Genomic DNA, 19,636 nt, shown 5'->3' with positions numbered 1-19,636 from the left:
AAAAAAAGAGCGTTTCGGGCCGATCGCGATCTGGAGATTAAGTATGAGAAAACGCTGTTTATCTGCGAGGGCCAGACTGGGAAGCAATGAAGCCAGTGCGGCTTAATGACGTCACCATCGCCCAAAGCAACATGGGAAATTAAGTTCCTGCACACCAACCGGTACAGTAGACCGCAATGTGATATACAATATTAAAACCCTGTTTTCAAAATAAGGTACGTGGAAAAACCTTTGGGGCTTGTTTTCATAGATCTGGCAACTCGTTTCTCTTGCCAAATCTGGCAACACTGCTGATTTGCTGCATTACAGAGCCAAGAATAAGGAGAATAGAGCGATCACTTTCACTGTCCATAGAAGGCACCACAAATGCAAACAGTTGCACCGTATGTCATGTTATTTCCTCCCACAGCTTCCTCGGCCCCTGATGGTTGCAAACCATGACATAACTGGCTAGGCAACCCAGCCTGGAGGAGAGAAGGGATGTTTTTTTTTTAAATATATATATACAGTATATACCTATACTGTATAGTAAGGGGTGCAACATATCTAACCTAATATCGAATACCGAACCGAAAGACCCTGTAGCAAACCGAATGACCCTGTACTGAACAATGCAATACCACTCCACATCAGCATTCCCCTGGAACCCCCTGCGCAGAGCCCACATAGAGAACCACTACCTTAGCAATCTGGCTAGCCAATACGTAGTTATAAAAATACATTTATAAATCAAGGACATTTCTGTTGTCCGTGGCACAATATATTTTCAGATGGGGTCCATGGCCACATACAATTGGGGACCATGTTTGACAGCATGTATCAGGTACAATGGGAGGTGTAGGTCTTCTGTGTGATATACTGTATGTTCAGTACGGTGTGAATCACTGCATATGATTATGCTGATTTATTCACGCACTCACGGGAGTGAAGAAAACACGGTCCCATGCCTTCAGCAGTTCTAGCCTGGCGGGGAGAACTCCAGGAATGTATCGCTTTCCAGATAATTCAAATGCTCTCAATTTTAAATTCTCGCCAAATAAATATGAAACGGGAGCGTGTTTTTTTTTCTACGTCCCAGTATTTTGACGCAGGTGAATGTTAACCTGGTGAAATGCTAACCTGCCGACGCTGGTGAATGTTAACCTCTATGCTTAAACCTAACCCAAACCCTAACCTCAGTAACCACAACGCTGGTGAGTAGCTAACCTGCCGACGCCCGCGGTCGAAATAATGGCACGTAGAAATAGCGAGATTTCCCCACCTGAAACACCATGTCAAATGTCCACATAAAATGTCCTGACATCACTAAAATAAAATGTCCTAAAAGACCTATAATAACTCAACTCTCTGGATGTGTAAGAAGACGGCATTTGATCAATCATTTTAGGTACAGGAGTTGACACTAAGGTCTCAGAGGCACTTGCCCCTCGGGCAAGTACAGGTCATGTTCTACTTGCCCAAAGGTCATGCCCACTTGCCCGAAAAGTAAATCAACCATTATAAAATGATAGATACAATTTGAATTACCGTTCAGTTTAACACTTTTTATTTTACTTTCTGGAGCTGTTTATGCCAAATACCTAACCTACATAAAGTAGCTATATGAATATGACTATGAGTTATATTTGTATCACAAGAGTCAGGTGTTTAGATAGATTTTGTTGAGCTTATAGATGGTTGTGTCCCCTCTCTCTCAAGATCTGGCCCGGTCAGGCAACCTGAAAGCAAACTCCACCTGTCCGAAAGTTTCATTTACCTTCTAGGGGCAGGTTGGCAACCCTTGGTGTCAATGCCTGAGGTATCAATAATCTTTGAAAAGTCTCCCGAGATTCTCGTGTGCCTGCATTGCCATCGACTGTCATTGTGCCATCCCAGGAGCTTGGCGCCGGGAGAGAAAGTGCAAGGTTGTCTGCAGGAGCGTCACAAGGGGTAGGAAAGTGGGACTGAGTTACTGGGGCCCAAGGTGGAGGTGCCCTAGTAACTTTATCTATTGAAAAATAGCAGATATACAAGCTCACAGCGCGGCACCGAGTGCCGCGCTGCGAGCTTGTAGATCTGCTATTTTTGAAACGTTGTGAAAATGTGTGAAAATCTTTGAATATATGTATTTTTTAAGCGAACATTTCTAACTCAAATTTTGCTTCTGGGGGTCCCTGGAACTAAATATTTTGAGATCGGGGTCCGTGGCCAAATACATATCATCTTGGGGGTCCTTGACATAGGTTTCTTGCACACATTTTCACGATTTTTCAAAAATAGCAGATATACAAGCTCGCAGCGCGGCACTCGGTGCCGCGCTGTGAGCTTGTATATCTGCTATTTTTCAATAGCTAACATTCATGGGGGGCCCACAGTGAATCCTTGTACCCAGGGCCCAGAATTTGGTGTGACGCCCCTGGTAGTCTGTGCAAGTGCAATCAATATGGAGCCACTTGCACCCAGGCGGGCGTCCCCCCCCCCCCCCCCTCCCCCTGCTGATCAAGTTTCCATCAATCAGTCACTGCTATGGAGCGCTGCGTGCTGCACACCACAGCCAGCAGCACACCACTTTAGATGAACCTCATGTGGTGCCACTGTGGACAGTTACGGTACGTCATGTGCTGATGCACTCAGTCAGACAGGTACAAGAGTATTCTATCTGTCAACAACCTGGACGGCAACATTTATTATCTACACCAGTGGATCTTCAACGTTTTCAGGCCAAGGACCCCTTAGTCGAGAGAGAGATGAAGCAGGGACCCCCCACAACCCATAGATACCATATAGTTTCATCGTTTGATGGCACAATCATCAGTGTATTTTGGATTTTGTCAATTTGTGTTTTCAGATATTTAACCACTTGAACCGTCATACTTAACTCATTCGTAGTTTACGGCCGTAAAGCCCGTTAATTTCTCTATGTCTTTCACTGCCGGCTTCTCCGAGTCGTACCTGTTAACGTGGGCGCTCGTCCAGTTCCCATCGTGCGTGATCGGACACTGCTCGTGTGTTCGCGTATTCCATCAGCTTCTCAAATCCGTTGAAACTTTTTCAATTGATCAATAAATTCTCCATCTGTAAGCCGCGGAGTGCAGACAGTAAGCTGGGCCAAAATAGAGGACGGACTTCCGCTTCCGGTTCAGGGACTCCAATGTTAAAGGTGTCTGCTCAATAATGTGTCCGTGTAGAAACCGATCACGGAGCATTAGTTCCGGCCTATTTTAGTTGCGTTTCGATAAAAAAAAATTTTTTAATACATTTTTATTACATTTACGGGTTCTACGGGCATGGCAGAGAAGGGGTACAAAGGGGTATTTTGATGGCAGAGTTTGTGATAATAAACTTGGCCTTTCACTCTGTACTTAAGGTCTTTGCACACTGCTGCGTTTTTCTTTGTGAAATGCGTTTTTCAGGGCAAGGAGAGAGAGAGAGATAGAGAGAGCAAGGGACCGAATGGTGCGAGAAACGGGCGGCAGTGTGCAAACGTGACTGACATAACGTGAGGTTGATTTTTTTATTCACGCGCTCCGAAATTCACCCCGATATTCGGCCCGAAAAACGCAGCAGTGTGCAACCAGCTTTAGTCTGCTCTTTTTCTCCTCTACACCAAACCTCTTTGACAAAAAATCTGCAAGGCGTTGTGAGCTTGTAGATCTGCTATTTTTGGCTAAAGTTCTCAGAATATGGACGCTAGTGTGTAAGTGGTTAATATAAAAAAGGAGGGAAAAAAAGCTTCTATAACACAAAGATTTGGAGGACTCCCTGTAGTAACTCTGAGGGGTCCTGGACCCCCTGTTGAGGACCCTTGATCTACACCAGTGGTTTACAACCAGTGGTCCAGGGACCACCGGTGGTCCTTGAGGGGGTTCCAGGTGGTCCCCAGCTAAATGATGGAGAGTTTCTAATAAGAGACAGAGGATGGTTGTTAGTTTGTCTACCGCTACCAGCCGGCTTGCTGGTTGGCTCTTTGGCTGACCAATTGTCATTTGGGTAAATAACAGTCAAAAGATGATTGCCATTGTAAATGCCCAAACTGTAGTTGACTGATAAAACAGTTAAAATGGCTGGCAAATGTTGGCATCTTACACAAAGTAACCTCAAGACCCCCCCCCCCCCCCCATCTCAAAATATTTAGTTCCAGGGACCACCCAGAAGCAAAATGTGAGTTACGTGAGACGTTCGCTTTAAAAATACATATATTCAAAGATTTTCACACATTTTCAAAAATAGCAGATCTACAAGCTCACAGCACGGCACTCGGTGCCGCGCTGTGAGCTTGTATATCGTATGTATATCGTATATCTTGCTAAGAGATGATTTATATAGCCTACATAATTGTGAATTAATTTTCTCCATTGACTTGAATTAAAATTGTCACTTTTCCCCAAATATGGAGATGACTGAACATCATAGATGTCTGACATCATAAACCACATGAGACTGACACAGTATGTCCACATACGGGCATTCCAAGATATGGGCTTAATATTGATGACATCAGGGATCTCCATATATGGGCATAAAAGGGACAAGGGCGGAATGGTTAGGGACAAAAAAGACTAACAGAAACAGAGATATTTGCAAGTGTGACCCACGTCACGGCAACCACACTTGCAATTTCCATTTGCGTCTTTCTAGTTTTATCATAAACGTATAAACCCTTTCTAAAATGCTGAATGTAATATCTCTATCTCTATGAAGCATCTATTGTGTCAAAGCTGGGGCCTGGTTGCTGGACGGAGAGCTAGCTGAGAGATGCCGGTGTTGGCCAGGCCATATGGTTGATTTACAGCTGGGGCCCAGTCACAATGACAGGGCCACGTAAATGAAACGCTCTCAGCGGCATGCACAACGGAAGCAGCTACTGTACACCAGAGGTGCAAGCCAAGAAGACACTATAATATCCACAACAAACACTGAGCCAAGGCAGTACAAAATAACTGGCATATCGTCGCTGTCGGGTGAAAACCCTGTATGTCCAAAACCTTTCGTTTTGCATTTATCATTTTAAAAATGATACACCGCGAGGCGTTGTGTGCTTGTAGATCTGCTGTTTTCACTACTTTTGTGCCACAGCCTTGTATGACAAAGCAGGGCTTTACTCCGCGAAAAAACATACAAATTTGAAACTTGGAGATACAAGGTTTCTGCCCGACAGCGACGATATGATACATCTGTATACTAAATACTGTATTCTATACATTGGCAAGAGGTCACAACATTTTCCCTGGTCCAATATCTCAATGCTGAAACATGAGCCTAAACAGAAACGCACTAAACGGGCATGTCTAGACCAACAGTTTCAACTGCAGGGAAGGTGAGACTTGTGTTGAAAGGCTGAATCATCAGCACCACCTCACAGGTTTTTAATGAGGCTGCAACCCAGGCAAAGCGCGCATAAAACTTTGAAGAGCTTTGTGCTCTTTGGCCGCTTTAGTAGAGCTGCGTGGCGGGCCAGGACAGATGGCCTCGTCACAATTAGAAAGAAATAGACAGGAAAGGCATGAGCTAGCAGGTGTACAGGAAGGAGAAGAAAAAGAAAAAGTGTTTCCAGTAACTGGGGCAGAATTCATACTGTAGGTTTGTGTGGGTACTGGTAAAGGCGAGCTCGCAGCAGTCTTAACACTCTTACACAGGGGTGTCGCACCAAATTCTGGGCCCTGGGTACAAGGATTCACTGCCCCCCCTGGGAGGGAGTTTAACCCATTTAGACCAGGAACACATTATTACACGTTATTTTGTGCTTTAACTATTGAAAAATAGCAGTTATACAAGCTCACAGCGCTGCACTCTCGTCAAGATTTGAGCAGGTCTTTGAATATTTCAAAATCCTCTAAGGTTCTTTGAAAAACCTATGTTTCTATCGGTGGTGCTCAAACTTTTTCATGTGAAGGACCCCCAGAAAGATATGTATTTGGCCAACGACCCCCATCTCAAAATATTTAGTTCCAGGGACGCCCCCCCAGAAGCAAAATTTGATTTACAAATGTTCGCTTAAAAATACATATATTCAAAGATTTACACACATTTTCACGACTTTTCAAAAATAGCTAAAGTATAAAATAATTAAGACCCCTCCACCTTGGGCCCTAGTAACCCAGTCCCACTTATCCCCCCCTTGTGACACCCCTGCTCTTACACTTCACACACATCCGACAACCCGCCGCAGGACGTTTCACGGATGCACAGCATCATCACTGAGTGAGGTGACCTGGTCCTCTGGTCACAAGGGAGCCAAAACAAGTGGAGCTGGAAATCAGCTCTTTGACTTGAAAATATCTCATTCTGTGAGGGAGTAGCCTCGGTACCCAGGCTGAGTGACTCGCTGACCATAGTGATGGAGACTAAAAAAGAGATGTTGCCCCACAAGGTGTTTTCTTGGCCATTTAATGGTGATAAGATAAGATAAACCTTTATTGATCCCTGCAGGGGTATTCAGGGGTCATAGGAGCAACATCAGTACAGTGAAAGACAGGAAAGGTACAGTAAGAGTCAAGAACCAATTTGATTCTGGCACAAGAAAGATATCAGCCCTGGGTCTACTACATATTGAATGTACAATATATCAATAAATATACAGTCTATTAACAGTATATTGACTGTGAGTGAATATATTAGAATGGATAAACATCTATCGCCAATTGAAGAAAAAAAAATGCATATATGTCCAATCTATCTACAATGAGTATGCAGATGGATGTACAGTATGCAGCGTTGTCTATCAACAATCTCATCATATGAATGAATATGTCAAGTCTATCAGCAATTATTAATGGATATTTATGTTACACCGGAGATTCTAACTTGGGTCTCGAATGTGGGAAGGGACACTAAAGCTAAACATCTTAGCAGCCAGTGATAAGCCTAAAGGGGAATCCCCCTTTTACATTTAATCTAACTACAGTTAGTAGTTTATCACATTTCCTGTAAATAAACGTTAAATAATGGGACTGAGTTACTAGGGCCCAAGGAGGAGGGGCATTCATAATTTTATACTTTAGCTATTGAAAAACAGCAGATCTACAAGCTCGCAGCGTGGCTGTGAGCTTGTATTATCTGCCATTTTTAAATAGTCGAAGCACAAAACAACGTGTAATAATGCGTTCCCAGTCTAAATGGGTTAAACCCCATTCATGGGGGGCCCGCCCGCAGTGAATCCGTGTACCTGCACAGGGCCCAGAATTTGGTGCGACACCCCTGCACTTGAACGTGGTGAAGGAGTAGAGTTTGCGGGTGGCCCTGTGTGGCTGTGTCTCTGTTTCAACGCTGCAACAAGGGGGGTCCTTGGGTTCAGTGACACTCTGCAAGTGACAGGTTGATCACTCAAGGAGGTAGGGAGACAATACCATAATGGGCCCTAAGGGTAGGGCTGTCACAATTATTACATAATCGTCTAATCGCAATCGTTTGACATAATCGCAATTATTTTGTGATAATCGTCATAATCGTTAACATGTTGAAAAATGTTTGTATATGTTCAAACATGTCAAAAAATAGTGGAAATAGCAGATCTACAAGCTTTGTAGATCGGCTATTTCCACTATCAATGTTCTTTTTTAAGTATAAAGTTGTCAAATATGTCAGTAATTTCTTTGTATATTTAGGTTATGTGTCGTATCTGCCATGTGAAACTTCAAAGCCTAAAAGCCAAACAGAAATGTAATTGTCAACGACAAAAACACAATTAAATCGTTAATCGCAATTATTTGAGAGAAAATGTATTGTCATATAAAATCTAATAATCGTGACAGCCCTACCTAAGGGTCCACAGAAAGCGTATTTTGAGCTGACAGCGTCTGTCTGTCATGCATCTTCTATGGTAAAGACAGACAGTATATCTGAGACCCCAACCTACACTGTAAAACCGTTAAGTGTTTATTCAAGAGTGTACAAATGGAATAGTTGCATTGGTACTAGGGCTGTCACGATTATGACATTTTACGTGACGATTAATTGTCACTGAAATAATTGCGATTAACGATTTAATTGTGTTTTTTGTCGTTGACAATTACATTTCTGTTTGGCTTTTAGGCTTTGAAGTTGCACATGGCAATCATGAGTCATAACTCAAATATACAAAGAAATTACTGACATATTTGACAATTTTATAATTAAAAAAGAACATTGTTAGTGGAAATAGCCGATCTACAAGCTTGCATCGCGATGCGTTGTGAGCTTGTAGATTTGCTATTTCCACTACTTTTTGAAAGTGTTTGTAACATAACATTTCATGGAACTCAACATGGAAACGATTATGACGATTATGCAAAATAATTGCGATTACCTCAAATAATTGCGATCAGACGATTATGTAATAATTGTGACAGCCCTGATTGGTACTCTCGAGTTACAGTTCCGTAAGGGTCCAATTGGTTCCTAACTATTAACATGACAATCCATGGAACCTCCCTCAAGGACCCCTGGACCCTATATTAAGACCTACTGCTTTACCATACCACAGTATACTGTAGCTAAGAGAAACCATTAGCAAAATGTGCAGGCAAGAATGCATGCACAGGTGGCATATCTCTGTGTTAAAAAACAGGAAGTGATGATATTAAACATTCCACTTCAGATGAAACAAGAGGGCTGCCATTAACAGTCTTATGCCAGGGGTCTTCAATGTTTTCAGTCCAAGGACCCCTTAGTTGAGAGAGAGATGAAGCAAGGACCCCCACAACCTGTTAATAGATTCCATATAGTTTCATTGTTTGACAGCACAATCATCAGTGTATTTTGGATTCATGTAAATTCGTGTTTGCGGATATTTAACCACTTGAACTGTCAATACTTATACAACTTGACCTTTCACTCTGTACTTAGTCTGCTCTTTTTCCCCTCCACACAAAACCTCTTTCATTCACAAAGATTTGGAGGACCCCTTGTAGTAACTCTGTGGACCCCCTAGGGGTGCCGGACCCCCTGTTGTAGACCCCTGTCTTATGCTGTATTTCCTGGTAGGTCTTGGCAAATTCCTGATAAATCCATGAAATATGACCAAGGCTGCATCTTGTTATCCACTAATGTAATTATAGTCCATTTGAAACATCTCCTACTAATAGCACGTGGGGCCCTGAGGAAACCGTCCTTGGGTCAGTAGAGATCTCTGTGCAAAGCCGTCGCTTTTAAAAGATTTCCACTCCATCTTTGGGAAAGAGAGTAAAGTCAATTCGCCCGACTCCAGAAACTGTCTGAGATGAATTAGTGCAGGCCGCGGCTAATGGAATCAATCTGATTACAGACAGCAAGGCCAGGCTGCTTGCATCTCTGATGCAGAGTTCAGTTCACAGTGGAGTGAAAAACTAATTGAAGTAAACGACCGTTCCTGAAATAACACAACACTGTTACTTTTGTTTTCTTTTTTTCTTTTTGAGCGGTGGTCACAACGCTCCTATACGTGGCCGTGTCTGTCTGTCTGTCTGTCTGTCTGTCTGTCTCCGGGTATGTAGCCTGCAGTAACCTTTTCTGACCACACATGTTAAGGGAGGGGCGCTGTTGTTCAGGATAGGCCAGGCATAGGCCAGGCACACTCACACACAAACACACACACACACACACACACACACACACACACACACACACACACACACACACACACACACACACACACACACACACACACACACACACACACACACACACACACACACACACACACACACACACACACACACACACACACACACACACACACACACACACACACACCACCGCTCAGTTCACACGAGTGTGATTTTTTATAAAACAATAAAACATCACAACTCAGGAAGGGATCGATCTTTAACCCATTTAGAACGGGTACACATTATAGTGTATTATTATTTTATGCTTTAACTATTGAAAAACAGCAGATATACAAGCTCACAAAGCGGCACTCGTAGATCTGCTATTTTTGAAAAATCGTGACAATTAGAATTATGACCCGATTCTATGAGTGTCTTTTGAATCCTTCTAAGATTTTTTTAAAAACCTATGCTTCTATGTCAGCAATCTGGCCAGCCATCGTCAAAGAAATGGTGTTTTTTACTTAACTGGAGCTCAGTTAGTCTGTTCTTGAGAGACTACTATGTCAGCGGTTCTCAAACCTTTTCATGTGAAGGACCCCCAAAATTATATGTATTCGGCCACAGACTCGCATCTCAAAATATTTAGTTCCAGGGACCCCCCAGAAGCAAAATTTGAGTTACAAACGTTTGCTTTGAAAATACATATTCAAAGATTTGCACACATTTTCACAACTTTTTCAAAAATAGCAGATCTACAAGCTCGCAGCGCGGGACTCGGTGCCGCGCTGTGAGCTTGTATATCTGCTATTTTTCACTGGTTAAAAATTCATTTGCTCTTTTCCATATAGCAATGGTCTGGCTGCACATGCTGCTCAACTAGAAACTAGCTCACAGGCATTTAAGGAAATGAATCACTCCTGTGATCTTAAGACACCTCTATAAGGGCTGAATGGGGCGATCTGATGATTTTAAAAAGGAGATCCATTAGATCAGTGGTTCTCAACCACACACACTAACCCCCAGGGGGGGTCCCCAAATTATTGTTTTCTCACTCAACAGTAAACAAACCAACATACAGTTTAAGTGTGTAGAGGGTATCTGCACATTTCTAAAGTGACAATTTAAGGACTTCTAAGACCTTTTTTAATACCTCTAAAATGACAAATCAAACATTGACCAAATTGTCAAATATTAGAGGCTGCTATTTTCACAAGAACCGTGCTGTACAAAATGTGATGCCTCAACTTTAAGTTCTCCCCAGTTAAACTATGATTATTCTCGGGGCGTCGCGGTTGAGAACCACTGCATTAGATTCAGGAGATATCTGGTTCTCCCCCACAACCCCCCCCCCATGCCAGGCTGGCATGATAGAGAAGACTGGCCTTCTCTGATTAGCACTGATTAGGCTTGATTCAAGTCCCAGCACATCCCCCATCCACAGACATACAAGGGTGAAGACATGCCATTCAAAACAAACAACGGGCACACACAAGCTCCCTCTCTCACGCGCACACACGCACGAGCACGCACGCGCACACACACACGCACACACACACACACACACACACACACACACACACACACACACACACACACACACACACACACACACACACACACACACACACACACACACACACACACACACACACACACACACACACACACACACACACACACACCCTTACAACGGGCCAAACTATTAGCCTGAATTCAGACAGCGTACCTTTTAACAGATACTTTACCAACCAGCTCCAATGAAAACAAACACTCGCTTTGTGTTCGGAATCTTGTCGTGCAGACACTGAACGAGTCAACTAAAAAAACAACACTTCTGATGGAGTAGACGGCACCAACTCTTGTGACCAACCGCAGCTCACGAAGAGCTGGATTGCGCTATAGTCGTGTTAAGTCAGTCAGACAGTCGCACACCCTCACCACACTGACGTCTTTTACGTGGCCACACTTTGCACGTGTTCGACTTCGAGTGCACTCGTAGAAGAGAGGACATGCATACCGTGTGTCCGGTGTAAGGCGAGGAGACGAGCTTGTTGCTGCTTCTTGTTGTGGTAATAAACCTGGTACGACAAGCCACTGAGCTCAGCTTTCTCTCTCTGTGTCTCTAACACACACATGCACAGAACAGGCAAGAAACAGTCCTCGCCCCTCCCTCCCTTCTCGTTCTCACATGCTGTCCTGCTGCCCACCACAACCCTGCTAAGTGCTCACTTTCTCCTCCCTTTTAGTCTTTCCCATCTCCTTCTCTTTTCAGACACACAGTTAGGCCCTTCCAGTGATGTTACTAGGTTTTCAATGTAATGGGTCCCGGGACCCACAGGTGGTCATTCAAATGGGTCCCAGAAAAGTTTTATGAGTCCTCAATATAAAGTTTAAGCGCGCAAAATGGCGCCGGATGTCGGTGGAATCAAAACATTGACGTTTCTATCGCCTGTTTAAGACTTTCTACGTGGATTTTATTTGTGTTAACGTAGGGTAAAGTAGGATGCTTTCACCCATCAACAATGGTGGTGTCTGTGGAATTTCTTTTTTTTTGGAGCGGTGAAAGCGCTCCCAATAGACAGGTATGTCCGTGGGTATGTCCCTGGGTGGCTGGGTGGCTGGGTGGCTGGGTGGCTGGCTGGCCGTGTCCGTAGCCTGGCAATACCTTGAGTGGCCACACACAACACACTAGTTAAAGGAGGGGCGCTGTTTTGTGCAGGCCAGGCACACTCACCACTCACTCACAGGCACAGTTTACAGTTTACAGTTTAGGCATTTAGCAACACACACAGGGTATAGCTGCTCAGATTCACCGCTCCACTTCGAACCGAGGTTTGATTTTTTCTTTTACCGCGACGCTGTAATTTATTTTAACATGGACTCCAATGGAGGCGCATCCCCGGGACCCCAGGACCATGACATGAATGAGTCCCTGGGTGACTTGAATGAGTTTTTGATGCGGGATGCGCACGTAATGACATCACTGCCCTTCTATAGTAGGCCAGATTATTTGGTCATACTCGTTGTAATCGTTTCCATGTTGAAAAATGTTCATATATTTTACAATATTTAAAAGAATAGTGGAAACAGCAGATCTACAAGCTCGGAACGCATCGCGATGTGCCGCATTGAGCTTGTAGATCGGCTATTTGTTTTTGGGCTTTTATGCCTTCATTGATAGCACAGTAGACTGACAGGAAATAGGGGAGATATGGGGAGTGACATGCCGAAAAGGTCGTCCGGATCGGGAATCGAAACGGCGACGCCGCTAGGCACATCCATGCCTATGTGGCAATGCCTCGTGGTATGCGCCTGGACCAGTAGGCCAGCGGGCGCCCAATACATTTTTTTTTAAGTATAAAGTTGTCAAATATGTCAGTCATTTCTTTGTATATTTAGGTTATGTGTCATATCTGCCATGGACAAGGGAACCAACCCACAGACTGTAAAAATGCACACACACACACACACACACACACACACACACACACACACACACACACACACACACACACACACACACACACACACACACACACACACACACACACACACACACACACACACACACACACACACACACACACACACACACACACACACCAAGCTCACAGCGCAGCACCGAGTGCCGCGCTGCGAGCTTGTAGATCTGCTATTTTGGAAAAAGTCGTGAAAATGTGTGCAAGTCTTTGAGTTTGAATATGTATTTTCAAAGCGAACATTTGTAACTCAAATTTTGCTTCTGGGGGGGTCCCTGGAACTAAATATTTTGAGATGGGGGTCTGTGGACAAATACATATCATTTTGGGGGTCCTTCATATGAAAAGGTTTGAGAACCACTGACACAGTAGTCTCTCCAGAACAGACTAACTGAGCTCCAGTTAAGTTAAAAGGACCTTTTCTTTGACGATGGCTGGCCAGATTGCTGACATAGAAACATAGGGGTTTTCAAAAAACCTTAGAAGGATTCAAAAGACACTTATAGAATCGGGTCAAAATTCTAATTTTCCCAATTTTTCAAAAATAGCAGATCTACAAGCTCGCAGCGCGGCACCATCTGCTATTTTTCAATAGTTAAAGCATTCAATAATTCTAGGCCTAAATATTAACTACACAAATACTAACAACACAACCTCAGCAACAGAGCTCCTGTTCACATAATTACAAACCATGTGTTCTTGGTAATTCAGGCCTTTCTGCACCAATAAACCCAAGCAGGCCACCTAATTTCCTCAGCCAGCACAGAGAAAACAAGCACCCCTGGGACCAACAGAAGAGTACATAACCATTAATGTACCCTCCTCTGCTGCTGTCCTGCTTCCATTAACCTACATTACTGTTTACCTCAAACCAACGCGTATGGATAGAATGCATCACTTAGCTACTTGACTGTGTGTAGAGGACAATGCAAATATTCCCATTCTTTGTACTAATAGGTTTTTTGCCTTTTAACGGTCTTCAAACATTAAACATTGCATGCATCAAAGTACTTGTGCAATGTATGTAACTGTCACGTAATGTTGAGTACCAGTAAGACTCCCCAATCGGGCGATAAGCGACCGTCAGGTTGCATACACAAACTTTAGAAGGCAATGGTAGCCAATCAGGAGGGAATATGGGAAATGGGACAGACGTTGATGACATGACTTGAGAGATACTGTGTGTACCACTTTGCGTGATTTTAGGGCAAAATCTGTAGGAGCAGTGTCTAAAAATGTGTTTTGCAAAAATCTGCCTCATGGTGGGGCTAGAAGAGCGCCATGTGAGAAATCAGGGCTGGATGTTGTGGTTTGCCAGCTAAGGAGTGTGTGTGCATAGTTTGGCATGGATAGGGGCAACGGTGCCGGAGATAAGAGTAGGGCCAAAAGTGTGACGTGACGTGGCGTGACGTGACGGGACGGACAGACGGAGGTACAGACAGCCGGTGAAGGTTTTCATAGTAACTTGCGACCTGACAGTCGCAAATAAGATTGCGCCGTACACTGCAGAGCATGTAACAAAATGCTTCCACACCGTTTAACACACTCCCTCCCTCCCTGCCCCATCACAGAAAGAGGTTTGTATTATTCTGTATTGCACAGATTAATACAAACCGTAAACAAACAGTAATTCCTGCCAGCAAAGTGCAACAGCCAAGCATGCATCAAGTGACATCGGTTTGCATCATCCACCAAGAGGCTGATTTGAAAATTGTCAAGTTCCTCAGCCTAGTGGGAATGTGCGTGCAAAACGTCACTTAAATCGCACGCTGTGTTCATGTTTTGAGGCATTTTGTTCAAAATGGAGCAGTCCTGCAAACTTCGGAAGCCAATGTTATTCAATCAGGATGGAATATGACAAATCTGAAAGACTTTTCCGTTTTGTTTAATGACTAGAGATACTGTGTACCGATTTTCCGCTGATGTTTGGACAAAATCTGTAAAAAATGTGTCTTGCAAAAATCGGCCTCCTGGTGGCGCTATAACAGGTCCATGTGAAAGATTTGGGGCATAAGTTCAGCTCTGGCATCCAGGGAGTGTCTGTGAACAATTTCGCTGCGATCAAGCCAACAGGATATTAGCTGCGCACGGACGGACGGACGGACGGACGGACGGACAGACAGACAGGGTGCAAACGTAGTCTCGTCCATGCTTTTTGTACCACAGCCTCACTGTGTGGTTACTGCATAACAATATGCTAGACAGGGGTAGGCAACATTAGGCACCAAAAAAGTAGTTTCTTTCTTTACATTTTTATCCCAAGATCTTTGGAACGAGTTTTTTCACACAGTGTCAATTGTCTAATGTAATCCTGGGCGCTGCACTCCCTCTGCCAACCTGGGGAGAGCAATGGACTGACATCGTGCTTCTTTCCATGCATGAGGAGTGAGCAGGCCACTTCTTTTCACCTGACAGGGGGGAGTTTCCCCGGCTGGACGTAGCGCATAGAAGGAACACGTTATTCCAACCAGTTCCTTTCCCCTCCATCGGATGCCTCTGCTCGCCAGGGGGAGGCAGTATAGAGACCAGGATTACTGCATGTTTTTGTGAGTGTAACTACCTAGGGGACACAGGGAGAACATGCAAACTCCACACAGAAAGGCCCTTTTGCCAACCCCACCTAGGGTATGGGCACTGATGATGCTGAGAAGAGAACACGGCCCCTGCGCCCACGGCGGGAATCGAACCCAGGAACTTCTAGCTGTGAGGCGACAGTGCTATGTGTCACCATGCCCCCTGGATTAAACAGCTTCATATGAGAACAGACTGATAAACCAAACAGTGACCTGGTTTCCCTTGATCCACACGTGTCCCATCCATTTTTTATAGGTTCATAATTTCACAACTTTAATATTTTAGCAACAAACATTGCAGTACCATCTGCTTGCAGTGTTTTTGCACTTTCTAGTTGGGATAGATCCAAGCATTATACAGTAATAGTTTGGCATACAGTATTTGCTGACAAAATAACTTTGACTTCCATCCATCCATCTATCCATCTTCAACCGCTTATCCGGAATCGGGTCGCGGGGGTAACAGTTCCAACTGAGACTTCCAGATTTCCTTATCCTGTGCAACTTCCTCCACTCCCTCTGGGAGTATACCGAGGCGTTCCCAGGCCAGTTTGGAGATATAATCCTTCCATCTGGTCTTAGGTCTGCCACGGGGTCTCCTCCCAGTGGGACGTGCATCGCGGACCTTCCTAGGAAGGCGCTCGGGGGGCATCCGTACTAGATGCCCGAACCACCTAAGCTGACTCCTTTTTAAGTGAAGGAGCAGCGGTTCTACTCCAAGTCTCTCTCGGGTGATTGAAATTCTCACCCTATCTCTAAGGGAGATACCAGCCACCCTTCTGAGAAAACTCATTTCGGCCGCTTCATTGGTTGTTTATAAAGCACAAAACAAAAATTTAACTTGTCAGCAGTGTTTAACAAGTAATTATAAATTAGTCAACTAACTGAAACGAAGTGGTCCTATATATCATTATATGTCATTATTTCCCCTTAACTCATTCCCCGCCTCCCCCGATAGTCCCGAGAAAATCCCAATGTCGTTCCCCGCCAGGCCCGATAGTCCCGAGAATTTGCTTTTATATAATGTAATGTTTAATTACATTCTTCCACAGCCCGTCACAAAGTCTGAGCCTTTTATCTTAAAGGGAACCTAAAATATCACACATCAAAGTAAGTGTGTTTGAAAAAAATACTGTAATAATGTATAAATTGCAATACAAATGTATAAATCTCCCCATAACCCACAGTGAACTGGCAAAAGACGCATTTGAGCTCAAAAGGCTGGCTGCCGGAAAAAAAAAGAGAAGAAAAAAAAGTGTGAGAACAGCTGTGTGTGTGTGTGTGTGTGTGTGTGTGTGTGTGTGTGTGTGTGTGTGTGTGTGTGTGTGTGTGTGTGTGTGTGTGTGTGTGTGTGTGTGTGTGTGTGTGTGCTTCCCTCCAGGACCACTATATCTCTGTTTCAGTGGTCCCTGTTGGACCCCCTGATGGTGTTCAGTCCCATAAAAAAACAGTGCTATCAGTGAGATCTGCCTCTCTCTCTCTCTCTCTCTCTCTCAAGACACAAAACCCACAATTATCGCCAATTCGCCATATAAATGCTTCTAAACGTACCTGATAATGATGATGGTTGATTTGAATCCACACCCTGGGTTATAATCCATATATCCAGGCTATAATATTAGTTTTGTAATGGTATTTAGTCCACAAACAAGCCATGATCGCCTTTGCAAAGGTGGGGGTCCCTGGTCGCCTTTCTAACGGAACCAATAAGGGGTCCGCGGGTCCAACGCTTCGCCGACCTCCCAGAGCAGTGCGGAGTTACATAACATTGTAAAATCAATCAATAAGATCATTTGTTACATAAAGTTCACATGATCCAGTTGCAGGGACCCTGTGGTCCCTGTCGATGGGGTCTCACAAAGGGGGTCCCCTGGTCTCCAGCCAACACTTAGGGAACCAGGTGGGCGTGGGGGTCCCTGGCCCACGCTCCACCAAAACAAGCATCAACTACAGCCAACAAGCGATAGATCAACTACAGCCTCGCCTCGTTAGCAAACTGCGTCTGCCCTGCTCTTGCCAGGGCAGTGCAGAGGATTTTTTAGGGGCAGGGGGAGACATTTTCTAACATGTGCTAGAATGTGAAAATAGCAGATCTACAAGCTCTACAAGCTCTCAAAGTGTCGCAGAGCGACGTGTTGAGAGATTGCTGATCACCTTGTTGAACAAATGTCATAGCAATCCATTCTAGAGATGTATTCTAGAAGTGTTATTGCGACCGTCAGGGAGCAGTTTACTATGAAAACCTCCACCGGCCGTCCGTCGGTCGGTCACACGTCACACGTCACACCTTTGCCCTGCTCATATCTCCGCATCAGTATATAGGGCTTGTTTGTTTATTGTATGACATCACGCCACATCATCAGCTGTGGACTCTGTGATGTCATCGTATCGCATCAGTATATAGGGCTTGTTTGTTTATTGTATGACATCACGCCACATCATCAGCTGTGGACTCTGTGATGTCATCGTATCTCCATATATGGCCATCTCCGTATATGGAGATATAAGTCGTCCATGCCCAAGTATGGGCTGGTGAGGTCAGACTTTGTGTGATGCGTAGGTTATCTCAATATATGGAGATTCAACATTCCAGGCAATGCTCTCTTCCCTGGTGAGAATTGCCCCTTTATATAGGGCTTGTTTGTGTATTGTATGACATCACGCCACATCATCAGCTGTGGACTCTGTGATGTCATCGTATCTCCATATATGGCCATCTCCGTATATGGAGATATAAGTCGTCCATGCCCAAGTATGGGCTGGTGAGGTCAGACTTTGTGTGATGCGTAGGTTATCTCCATATATGGAGATTCAACATTCCAGGTGTAACTATGGCTACCCGTATGACGTGAGAGGTGGAGGTTGTGATATTTGTGGAGATAAGCGACCAACGGTCGCTTATCTCCCGATTAGGGAGTCTTACTGGTTGTAAAGACTCATGCCCCCTTTGATGTCAATGTGTGTGTGTGCACCTGTAGGCCTACAGAGCGCAACTAGCATTTACACACAGAAACAGAGAGACAGCGCCCCCAAGTGACTTGTAGCAGACTTGTAGAATACTGTAGCAGTAATAGTATATCAATGTGAACTTGCTGTTTTTGGTCAGACATAGCATATAAAAATATTTTTCTCTGCATTTTTCTAAACAGAAAATTCTAAAAATAATTCCTATTACATAATTACATTAGTACACTTATCTGATAAGTGCCTGACGCCATAAATACAAATATCAACTGAGTTATTCGCTCGAAAAGCCATCAATCACAAAAAGGTCAATATCTCCAGTTCTTTCAATTATAGCTGGATTTTGGTCAAAAATGGCTATTTTGAGATGGCTGCAACTATAGAAAAAAAAGCTTTTTATTTATTTATTTTATTTTTCGGTGAGACTAGAGTTTGTCCTGTTTCATTTGAGGTTCTGTATGACATTGTCGAAAAAATACAGAATTTAGGAAAAATGTCAATATAAAAAAAATATATCAATTTTTTTATTAAACAAAATGGCAGGAGAGCCATACAGTCAATGTTAAAATGGCGGCCAATGTGTTAATAGATATAATTATATCCCAATAATATGTTGTTGTTCTCCCCATGAATCTCTCTTCTAAATAAGAACAGAAAATGAGTCAATAATAATTAAATATTCTCGCCGCCTGCGAAGCCTCATTTATTATGGACATGACGATGAATGGAGCTATAAAATGATGGTTTCCTTATGCAGAAAAGATAGTTAACCTTTCTAATAACTACATCACTGTGCAACTAATACATCTTCAGACAAGCATTTGTCACAATGTTGTTTGTGATAATATGCAATTCAGACACATTCAGAGACGAATTTTCTTTAATCTATAATTTGGTGGGGTGTGTGTGGATTTGATAAAGTTATTGACTAAGTCAATAGTCTGCAAACATAATTATTTTGTACTTATTTCCATACTGATCCAGACCAGGAAATTACTCAAATCTACTGTAATTCCATACTTTTCCATACTTTCCCTACTTGTGTAGGAACCCTGGAATGAGCTGAAATTGAAACAAGCTTGAAACGTGAAAGAACGCTTATGACTAGCTGCAGAGCACACAGCATGTGGGACTA

At 43.7% G+C, this 19,636-nt stretch overlaps 1 protein-coding gene across 2 annotated transcripts in view; it reads right to left on the bottom strand.

Moving 5' to 3' along the window:
• Positions 1–19,636, bottom strand: part of osbpl8 (oxysterol binding protein-like 8) — a 180,060-nt gene that overhangs the window by 115,218 nt on the left and 45,206 nt on the right. The window contains exon 1 of one of the 2 annotated variants that reach the window (XM_080753970.1): positions 11,503–11,523. The exons of the other annotated variant lie outside the window; for it this stretch is intronic. The gene's annotated coding sequence lies outside the window, so the exon portion shown is untranslated. Of the gene's footprint in view, positions 1–11,502; positions 11,524–19,636 lie in introns of those variants that run through there. 2 annotated transcript variants of the gene reach the window in all.

This window comes from Nannobrachium achirus (genome assembly GCF_963921795.1).
Source record: "Nannobrachium achirus genome assembly, chromosome: 23".
Lineage (NCBI taxonomy): Eukaryota > Metazoa > Chordata > Actinopteri > Myctophiformes > Myctophidae > Nannobrachium > Nannobrachium achirus.
Note: the sequence above shows the minus strand (reverse complement) of the source record. Positions and strands in the feature narration are given on the sequence as shown.